Raw genomic sequence first — 11,509 nt, 5'->3', positions numbered from 1 at the left:
CCCAACAGTTTTCCAGCGGGGACGCCGAAGACACACTTCTCCAGGTTGAGCTTAATGTCATCTGCCCGGAGGTTGTCAAACGTGAGACGTAAGTCGTCTATTAGTGTTTCGACGTGCCTAGTCTTAATGACGACGTCATCAACGTAAGCTTCTACCGTTTTGCCGATCTGTTTCTCCAGGCATGTTTGGATCATGCGTTGGTATGTCGCGCCGGCGCTCTTGAGCCCGAAGGGCATAGTATTGAAGCAGAATGGCCCGTATGGGGTAATAAATGCGGTTGCAGCTTGATCGGATTCCTTCATTTTCATTTGATGGTATCCGGAATATGCATCGAGGAAACACAGTGAGTCATGTCCGGCGGTGGCGTCAATGATTTGATCAATGCGGGGAAGGGGAAAAGGATCCTTAGGGCAAGCCTTGTTGAGATCCTTGAAATCGACACACAAGCGCCAGGATTTATCTTTCTTTGGTACCATCACCAGGTTTGCCAGCCAGTCCGGATGCTTGATTTCTCTAATGAATCCGGCCTCGATGAGCTTGGCCAGCTCCTCCCCCATGGCTTGTCGCTTGGGTTCGGAAAAGCACCGCAGTGTTTGTTTGACTGGTTTAAATCCCTTTAATATGTTGAGGCTATGTTCGGCCAACTTGCGTGGGATCCCTGGCATATCTGAAGGGTGCCAGGAAAATATGTCCCAGTTTTCGCGTAGGAACTCTCGTAGTGCGGCGTCAACTGTTGGTGTCAGTTGAGCTCCGATAGATGCTGTTTTCTTGGGGTCCGTTGGGTGGACCTGGAATTTGACTATTTCTTGTGCTGGTTTGAACGAGGTGGATTTGTGGCGTTTGTCGAGGATCACATCGTCCCTATCCACTGTGGAGCGTAGTGCAGTTAATTCTTCGTCCACGAGGGCTTCGGATAGCGCTTCCAGGGCCAAGGATGCGGTTTTGTTTTCAGCGCGGAGTGCTATGTCCGGATTGCTGACGAGAGTGATTATACCGTTGGTCCGGGCATTTTGAGCTTCATATATCCGTAGTGAGGTATAGCTTGGAAGCGTGTGAAAGCATCCCGCCCCAATAAGGCGTGATATCCGCTGCTGAAAGGGGCCACTTGGAAGGTTATTTCTTCGGACCGATAGTTCTCCGGCGTGCCGAATACCACGTCAAGTGTGATTTTGCACGCGCACCGCGCCTCCCGACTAGGAATAATTCCCTGGAAGGTTGTGTTACTTTGTTCGATGCGGCTCCTGTCTATTTCCATTTTATGGAGTGTGTCCTCATAAATGAGATTTAGTCCGCTGCCACCGTCCATGAGGACCTTGGTGAGTCGAAACCCATCCACGATGGGGCTGAGGACTAATGCTGCTGGTGCTCGTACCATTCTGTACTTTGGTTTGTCACCGGCGTTGAATGTTATAGTCGTGTCGTTCCATGTGTTTATTACAGCAATTTGGCAAACTTCGTTGAGCTCGCGAAGTGCCCTTTTGCGCTTGTTATTTGAAGCGAATGTCTCAAAGAAAGTCAGTATTCTTGGGTTGTCATCTTCTGGGGGGTATTGTTCCAGGGCGTCCTTTATAAGGATGTCCTCGCCGCTCTTGGCTACCTGTCATAGTATCCAACATGCTCTAAGGCTATGGGTTGCCACGGTATCTGTTGTTGCGTGTATTGTGCACGGGCCATCGAGCCACCCCTCCAGAACGGTGTCGTGTCATATGGCGGCTTTGTGTTTTTTGACTGTGGGACTGGGCGTGCCACGAGGGTACACCCTTTTCACCTGTAGGGGGAGTTGGGTTGGGGCTGGTGTTTCCCAGCGAGTTGCCCGAGTTTCCCAGGCGCTCTCCATCGCGCAGTATTTTTGTACGATGATTGCTAAGTCAGCAAATTTCAGTATGCGGCTTCGGTACGTTTGTCTTCCACCGTAATTATAATTGTTTCATCCACATGCATGCGGGTTAGCTAGTTTCCCTTTACTAATTAACCTTCTTGTGTTTCCAAGGTCCTGTGAACATTCCACCACCTATACTTGAAAATTTTATTCACGAGCATGAGGACGAGCAGGACCCATATACTCAGTGGGGCCTGGCAACTTATTCCGATGGATCACCTCTTCTTGTCTCTATGCGGGGCACTGCTGATGTTACTAAGGAAGCATGTGTTGTCTCGTATGGTCGCACTCTCCAGACCTATTCCAACATCCGTTGCAGGGTATTCGGGATGTATACTAGTGTACTAGTGCCAACACCTTCTCCCTGGTTCAGTATTGAAAGTCTTGGAGGAAACTCGCTCTTCCTTGGACAAAACTATCCAATGATGGTGGAAGGCGATCCAGCTGCTATTGACACAACGTTACTACCATTTATGAGAAGCAACTATATCTATACCTCGGACATTACTATGCTTCCCTACCGTCCCAATATGGGTCCTAACATAGGCCGCTTCAACCTCGATGATCAGTCCTGCGTTGGTCTCGAGATTGACAGTAGCTGGCCCTTCCCAGAGAATCACTTTTGGTTCAAAGCAAGTGTTTCCAACGCCGATGAGTGGTTGAGCTGAAGTTCATTTCATCTCTTTGTTATTTGTTGTGTGAGAAAAACTTTACTAGAATGTTTTGTTGGAAATGATCTATAATCCAACGTGTATCCTCGTTGTCGTTGTGGGTTGATGACTTGTTGTATGTAATCAATGGTACATTTGCATATGCGTCCATGAACTCACGCCTGCTAGTGGTGTCCATATGAACAGTGCTAGTGATTTTAGTTGCAAAAATTAGATAGTGCTAGTGATTTGTAGCTGCATATTTTGACAAATCGCAGTGTTACAAGGTTGACAAAGGGCAATGTTACTAGATAAACAAATGTCAATCTTTCCAGTTTGAGAAATGGCAACATACCCAAAATGACAGATATGCAAATCTTACCCAATTGTTTGTACGTGGTTGCACACGGGTCATGCAAAACAACCGTTTGCGTTGAAGGGATGCAGAAATCCTACTCGGCACATTTTCCCTTGGCTTCCTGGGGAAGCTGTCGGTTTGCATATGGGTGTTCTAACTAAAACCTTTGTGATGAGTGTTTTATACTTAAAAACCGTTGACATTTTTTTAAAAGAAAATCGTTTGATAAGTCTGTACATTAAGAGAGAAAAACGCAAGTTCATTCAAACCATATCTTTCATTCAGTCACACTGCGAATTTATATTCATATGATCGAGAATTCGAGATACAGTATTAAACCCCAAAAAAACTATTTCCGATGGCGGTGGAGGTGGCATGCCACGCCGTCATTGTCGTCCTCCGGGACGCCGTTGTTGAAGTGTTCACGGTAGCACAAAATGTTCTTCACTTGTAAATCAAACATCATGTCATCGCGCGATCGACAGGCGGGGCGCGGGAGGACGGAAACTGGCGCCACTGAGAGGTAGCGGTCGACGGCAGCGTCCCATGCCGCTGAGGGGGGGGGGGCACGGGCACGGGCGCGGCGGGTGCAGCCAAACGCACGGGGACCAGCACCGCAATGGGTGGAGGGGCGCACACAGGCGCGGCGGGTGTAGCGAAACGCTCGGGGGCCGGCGCCACGGTGGGTGGAGGGGCGCGCACGGGCACGGGCGCTGGCGCTGGCATGTACACGAGCTCGCGCGGGTCCGCGGAGACCTCCCTGACGTCCGCGGCTTCCAGCTCTGCGATAGTGCTCGGCGACCAGCCTGTCAATGCTACGGGGATGGTCGCTGGCGCGGGCGCGGGGATGGGAGCTGGGACGGGAGCGGGGGCAGCAACCGCCGCGACTAGCTCGTTCTGGGCCATGTCCATGAGGCCCCATTCCTCCTTATTTTCTACCTCCTCCGGCTCGGAGTCGACTTCACCAAACTTGAAGACTAGTGGCAGATGATCATTCTGCACCATGGCGGTGGAGGTCTGCGGGGGGAGGGGAATGGGAGGCGAACAGTAAGGCCACACGAATTAAACAGCGGCTCGGGCACCATTAATGGAGAGGAAGGCGGGCGGCCATGGAAGTCAAAGGGATCGCTTCCTAGTGAGCCTGCGCAGCGTACAGCTCGCACGCTTCCCGGTGAGCCTATGCATTGGAGGACAACTTGCACGCCTCTTGGTCAGCCTGCGCACCGGACTGCACTCGCACGCCTCCCGTTCAGTCAAGGTCAAGCAGCTGTCCGCACGACACCTCCTGCAGCCATTAAAACCAAGACACGTGGCGTCACGTGAATGGTTAACAGAACACACACGTTTTGAATTATACAAACGTTTGAGATATTAAAGTGGCAGCTATTTTTTCAAAATGCCTTTGTTGGCTATCATTATTCGAGTGCGCCTTCTCTCAAATGGACATGAAAAATACCACATCATGTCGGGTGCCATTCAATGATAGCATGCCAAGTTTCATGAATTTCAGACAAGTTTTGGATTTACTAGAATTTAAAAACGAGGCATCTTAATGTTTTGTCGGCAATCAACGGTGCCCTGGTGTTTGAAATTCATTCCCATTTCTTGCATGGGACCTAAGCATGCACCCAAGGACACAGATTTGATTTTTCAACCAATTTATATGCACTGGAGCATGTGCATGTAGTTCAAATTTGAATTATGCACATAAATGCATTGAAAACTCAGTTAATGCATAAAAATGTCCAAACGAACCCCGAAAAATCCCAAAAATTGACACAACACTCCTGTTGTTCTATGTTGACACTAGAAATTTTTTGAAAGCAATAAGAGGCAACGGATATCGTCTCGTCCCCAAAGGTGGTACGTTCCCTGTCGAAACCATCATGCTTGTTGTGAGAAGCTCTGGTTTGTGAGAAGGTTATACCCAAACCTGCCCCAAATGGGACAAAATTTTCACCACGGCATGTTGATGCCGCTCCATGATAGCATGCCAAGTTTCCTGAATTTCAGACGAGTTTTGGATTTACTAGAATTTAAAAATCAAGCATCTCAATGTTTTGCCGGCAATCAACAGTGCCCCGGTGTTTGAATTTCATTCCCATCTCTTGCATGGGACCTAGAAATTCACCCAAGGACACATATTAGATTTTTCAACCAACCTTAGTGCATTGGAGCATGTGCTTGTAGTTCAAATTTGAATTATGCACATAAAATGCCTAGAAAACCCAGTTAATGCATAAAAATGTCCAAACGAACCCCGAAAAATCATAAAAATTGACACAACACTCCTGTTGTTCTATCTTGACACTAGAAAATTTTTGAAAGCAATAAGAGGCAATGGTTATCATTTCGTCCCCAAAGGTGGGACGTTCCCTATCGAAACCATCATGCTTGTTGTGAGAAGCTCTGGTTTGTGAGAAGCTTATACCCGAACCTGCCCCAAATGGGACAAATTTTTTACCATGGAATGTTGATGCCGCTCCCTGATAGCATGCCAAGTTTCATGAATTTCATACGAGTTTTGGATTTACTAGAATTTAAAAACCAGGCATCTCAAGGTTTAGCCGGCAATCAACAGTGCCATGGTGTTTGAATTTCATTCCCATCTCTTTAATAGGACCTAGAAATTCAGCCAAGGACACACATGTGATTTTTCAACCAACTTTAGTGCATTGGAGCATGTGCTTGTAGTTCAAATTTGAATTATGCACATAAAATGCCTAGAAAACCTAGTTAATGTATAAAAAATTCCAAACGAACCCCAAAAAATTCCAAGATTGAACACAACACTCTTGTTGTTCTATGTTGACACTAGAATTTTTTTGAAAGCAATAAGAGACAACGGATATCGTCTCGTCACCAAAGGTGGTACGTTCCCTATCGAAACCATCATGCTTGTTGTGAGAAGCTCTGGTTTGTGAGAAGCTTATACCCGAACCTGCCCCAAATGGGACAAATTTTTCACCACGGCATGTTGATGCCGCTCCATGATAGCAAGCCAAGTTTCATGAATTTCAGACGAGTTTTGGATTTACTAGAATTTAAAAACCAGGCATCTCAACATTTTGCCGGCAATCAACAATGCCCTGGTGTTTGAATTTCATTCCCATCTCTTCATGGGACCTAGAAATTCACCCAACGACACACATGTGATTTTTCAACCAACTTTGGTGCACTTGAGCATGTGCTTGTAGTTCAAATTTGAATTATGCACATAAAATGCCTAGAAAACCTAGTTAATGTATAAAAAAGGCCAATCGAACCCCGAAAAATTCCAAGATTGAACACAACACTCCTGTTGTTCTATGTTGACACTAGAAAATTTTTGAAAGCAATAAGAGGCAACGGATATCGTCTCGTCCCCAAAGGTGGTACGTTCCCTGTCGAAACCATCATGCTTGTTGTGAGAAACTCTGGTTTGTGAGAAGCTTATACCCAAACCTGCCCCAAATGGGACAAAATTTTCACCACGGCATGTTGATGCCGCTCCATGATAGCATGCCAAGTTTCATGAATTTCAGATGAGTTTTTGATTTACTAGAATTTAAAAACCAGGTATCTCAACATTTTGCCGGCAATCAACAGTGCCCTGGTGTTTGAAATTCATTCCCATCTCTTGCATGGGACCTAGAAATTCACCCAAGGACACACATGTGATTTTTCAACCAACTTTAGTGCATTGGAGCATGTGCTTGTAGTTCAAATTCCAATTATGCACATAAAATGCCTAGAAAACCCAGTTAATGTATAAAAAAAGGCCAAACGAACCCAAAAAATTCATTCTCATTTCTTCCATGGGACCTAAGCATGCACTGAAGGACACAAATTTGATTTTTCAACCAATTTGTATGCACCGGAGCATGTGCATGTAGTTTAATTTGGAATTGTGCACCTGAAATGGCTAGAAAACCAGTTTAATGTATGAAATGTCCAAACGAACCCTGAATAATTCCAATTCTTTTACGACACACATACAGTTGCATGTTCACTGCAGATAAAAGGTCTAGCAATTCAAATACCGTCCATTGCCGATGTGACCCCATTTTGTAATTCAAATCAAGTAGATCCCACACAGTTTATTCTCACCAACCATGTGAGATGTAGTACAAAATATCTTGGAGCACTGTCGGTGTATAGTACGCCTATGGCTTACCCGATAAGGTGCATCGGCTACAGTCCACAGCTGCGTGTGTCAAGCACACTAGCTCGCTCCCCCAAAACACCCGCCTCTGCATCCCTCACAATCTCAAAAATAATTATTCAGGATTAGTATGTGCAGACCGTGTGCGATGTTTGTTACTCCCTCTCTGCTTCAGTCCCTTTATTCAAATTTTCAATAGCCCCGGCATTTTACTCTCGCCTCTGCATCCCTCGCAATCTCAAAAATGTCTGCTCGCCCTTGGTCCAAATTTTCAGTAGCCCCGCCTTGTTACTCCCGCCTAGTAAAATTTTCAGTTGCCGCAGTATTTCCTCAAACACAACCTCCGCTCACACAGACACACACAACCCTCGAAACCATTGGTAGGTCGCCGCCATCGCCGGCGCCTCCATCCTCAACCTCTGCCTATGTGCCCGGGAGCTCGAGTAGCCAATGGCCAAAGAGAGGTTTATCGAGGCCTTTTCGTTTAACGCCGGCGAGGTGGCCGCGGAGGTGTCCCCATCATCCTCCGCGGGCCTGATCCGCCGTCACCGATCCCTCGATCCGCCCGCTGCCACGCCCCTACGCTGGTTCAAGGACTTCCCCGTCCTCCTCCGGACCCGGCAGCCAACAAAGTCCTACCTCGGGTCCGGCAGCGGCGGTGGGGGACGTGGGTCGCCGAGATTACAGATCGAGAGACCCACACCCACCGATGGCTCGGTAGCTTCCACACGGCCGAGCTCGCGGCCATGGAGTACGACCCCCGACAGGTCCGCTACCATGGCGCGGCGGCTAGGCTCAATTTTCCCTTCGGCACACATCCGGTCCACCTCGTTCCGCCGGAGCCAGGGGTGGTGAGCTCGGCTATGGCGCAGGAGGACCACGAGGCGTGGGAGCGTCTTGAGGCCAAGGCCGCCGACGAGGCCTACATGCAAGAGCTTCGCCGGCAGCACCCGGAGCTCGTGGAGGCGGAGCGGGCGATCTTTGCCGGCGCGGAGGGCGGCGAGGTTATCGCGCTCTCCTCCGATGACGAGGTCGAAGGCGGCGAGGACGACGACATGGAGGGCGGCGAGGTTATCGCGCTCTCCTCTGATGACGAGGTCGAAGGCGGCGGCGGCACGGAGGGCGTCGAGGTGGGCCCTGAGGATGAGGACATCGACATCGATGAGTGGAGGAGTGCCTTCCCCAACGACCCCGACGACGGTACTGGCCCGGACCTGGCTCGCGGCACACCGTACATGACGAGGAAGGATTGGCTCGACCTCTACTTCGACCGAAAGTAGTTTAGCTTAGTTTAAATTTATGTTTTATGTCCGGTTATGCAGAACTATCTATGTTTATGTTTGAATGCATGCTACTTTCGGTTGAACCTGCTTTGAACTTGATCAAATTGAAGTTTACAACCTTAAGTTTAGGGGATCGACTAGAAAAGGCCAAAAATGAATGGAGTATATATATATCCACTAAGGGTTTTAGTCCTTTAACTTTTTAAGGATCGCCTAGAGATGTCCTTATGACTTGTTTATTTCAGTTCTTCACAATGTGATGCTCTATATGTGCAACTATTTGCTGTGCAGTTCAATTTCATCAATAACAGTTTCAACAATACCACTATGAATTACGATATTTGGTTGCTGTTAAGGATATTGCAGTTAACATGCCTTTTCGTTTTTCAATTGTTGTTTAGGAACATGCATTGTACTGAATGACTAAATATGCAATCCCAGGCTACATAGCAACAAGGAAGAGTGTTACCTTAATGTTCTGATGATGTCTAGATATACATGTAATAAAATCTTATATAATGGGATGGATGGAGTGTTGTACTACATCATTTTTCAATTGTTGTTTAGCTTCTAATATTAACTTGGTGCTTTTAGGTACATATATCATTGCCAAAGATCCACACTTCGACCCTTTCTGCATATGGGGCAATGAGATATTCATGAACCAGCATCAAGTGAGGAAACTGATAAAGATTGTTACTAAAATGGGTCAAAAGATGTCAATCGAACTATTTGTTTACACTTTATGCAAGACAACACTGAACTGCAGGATGGTAAGTAAGAACCATGTAGCCTTCTTTTTACTGCCCGTAATGAGTTGTGTTAGATGACAATATCTAAATCTTTTTTCTTTTGCAGTGGATCCTGAAGCAGTTTACTCAAGATTACCTCTCAAACTACATGATTGGTGGCCGGCCATCACAAGGGGTTGGACTAGAGTCCTGCATGCCTTATGCATCCAGGAGAGCACAATAGGGCCATTCCGCTTCACCTTGTTCAGCAACTAGAATGTCTGTCGCCTCTTTCTTTACCATCTGTAATAGTACAAGTATAGAACCTTGGTACATCATTCTTTATTTGGTGCTTCTATAATTCTTAAACATATGTACCTATGAATCGAATAATGCATTGGTTGTTTCAACCTGATGGATATGAATAAAGCTATAGCCTACTTTCAAGTTTAAATTAGGTACAATTTTAAATAGCAGCAATTAAATTAGGGTGAAATTACGTTGTGCAGGTCATTACGGCACACACGGTTGGTAAAACACAAACGTTTGCGATATACACCATAATCCGAGACGGTTCACAGAGAGGAAACGTGTACAAGCATGCGCACAGTTGCCGTTCGCAAAGCGTGTGTGATGTCAGACACTATCACATATGGTGCGGGAAAACTAAATGTGTGTGATTGTCTACCTATTGTACATGGTTTATAATCATGAATTGTTTGTGATGTGCCAGGCATCGTAAATCTCCCGTGCCTGGAATCTGCCTAGAATCTGCCTGGAAAGCTCCCGTGCCTAGAATCTGCCTGGTTCTAGGCAGAACCACAAAACTCAGACTGCGATGGCAATGCGAGCACAAACGAGTAGAAAGGTGAAGCATTTGGGATATTCGAGATATCGGAAACGGTTATATAGGGACAACTGTATGCATAAAGGCTCCCTATCCCCGATGATTTCTGGGTCGTGTGGGAAGGACCCCCCTATCGCCCACACTCACTTGGCGACGGTTCCAAATGCCGTCGCGGAAAGGGGTTAAATACCGTTTGTTTAGGACCGACGTGCACCAGTGTGGGATGTACATACGACCGGAAACATTTAACGGGGACTGACTGTGTGGGATGTACTTGCGACCGGAAACAGTTTCGCGTGTATAATTGTATTTTTTTAGCTCTACTGTACGTATTACCGTATTTGAGCGCTCGCCGGTCGCACACGACCTCATTTTGCCGAGCGTGTGTGCCAAGAGGGCATATCCCAGACGGTTTCTGGTTCGTGTGGGAAGGACCCCCCTATCGCCATCACTCACTTGGCGACGGTTCTGAACACCGTCGCGGAAAGGGGTTAAAAACCGTTTGTATAGCACCGACGCGTACCAGTGCAACGGCGTTCTGACAAAACCGATCTATTGCATGACACTCTCCCGGCCACTCCGACAAACTCCCCTTTGGGCTAAGTCATGGGTGGCCCCGGATGCCACTCTGGACATCAAACGGCCATCGTTGTGGCAAAACAAAAACGGTCCCAAACAGGGACATGAGCTCAATACCAAACACGAGCACACAAGGCTTATGTCCGCCTACCTGATCAGGGTAGCACGTGCACATAACCTTCCCTAGTGGGAGGCACCGGCGAGAGGCATGATAGTAGATCGAAATAAGGCCTTCCCATACAGGCAAATGTGGCTGCACTGGTCAGCTCGATTTGATGGCACTATGACTCAGCTGATAGATGTTCAAGTTCGAATAAAGTCCGGTTTAACTTGAATGGTGACGAGCTGAGTCATAACAATAAAATAGCATGATGAAATGACAATGCATATGAGCAGGGTATCAACATGAACATGGAGGAGCAACATAACTATTTAACATATCAACAACAATAAATCATTCTCTAGATGCAAATGAGCATGGCATACTAATGATCATGAGTATCACAAGTATTATACTACATATGAACATAGCATGACCACTAGCATCGGAAATAAATACGAAAATAGAACACGATAATAATATTAGCAAGTAATCATTTAACCAACTAGATGCAAATGATAATGGCATAAAGATAACCATGGATTCACAAGCATATAAAGTATTCATGAAAATATTAACATGCACAAAACATTTAAATATTCAAGTGGAAAACCAAGACTATTGCAAGACCATCATGCAAGTGGCTATCGTGGCTTGCCTGGGGATGAAGAGATCACCGAGAGGAAGTGCGACGAACTTGCGGAAAGAAATGCCGGAAAAGGTTCACTCTCGGAGGGGGGTGATTAGGGGCAAGGGAAAAATGGTCATTTTCAGTATGTGACAACGTGGTGAAAATCAAACCAACAGAATGGACTCGACGAACAGAGAACGTGGGCTTTGGAATCACCTGAATCGGAGTTACGGTTGCAAAGTTATAGCCAGTTGAATGTCAAGGACTAATCTGTAAAAGAAATATCCACAACCAAGCCCCTGGCTGA

The sequence above is a fragment of the Aegilops tauschii genome, chromosome 2 (assembly GCF_002575655.3).
Source record: "Aegilops tauschii subsp. strangulata cultivar AL8/78 chromosome 2, Aet v6.0, whole genome shotgun sequence".
NCBI classification, from domain to species: domain Eukaryota; kingdom Viridiplantae; phylum Streptophyta; class Magnoliopsida; order Poales; family Poaceae; genus Aegilops; species Aegilops tauschii.
Note: the sequence above shows the minus strand (reverse complement) of the source record.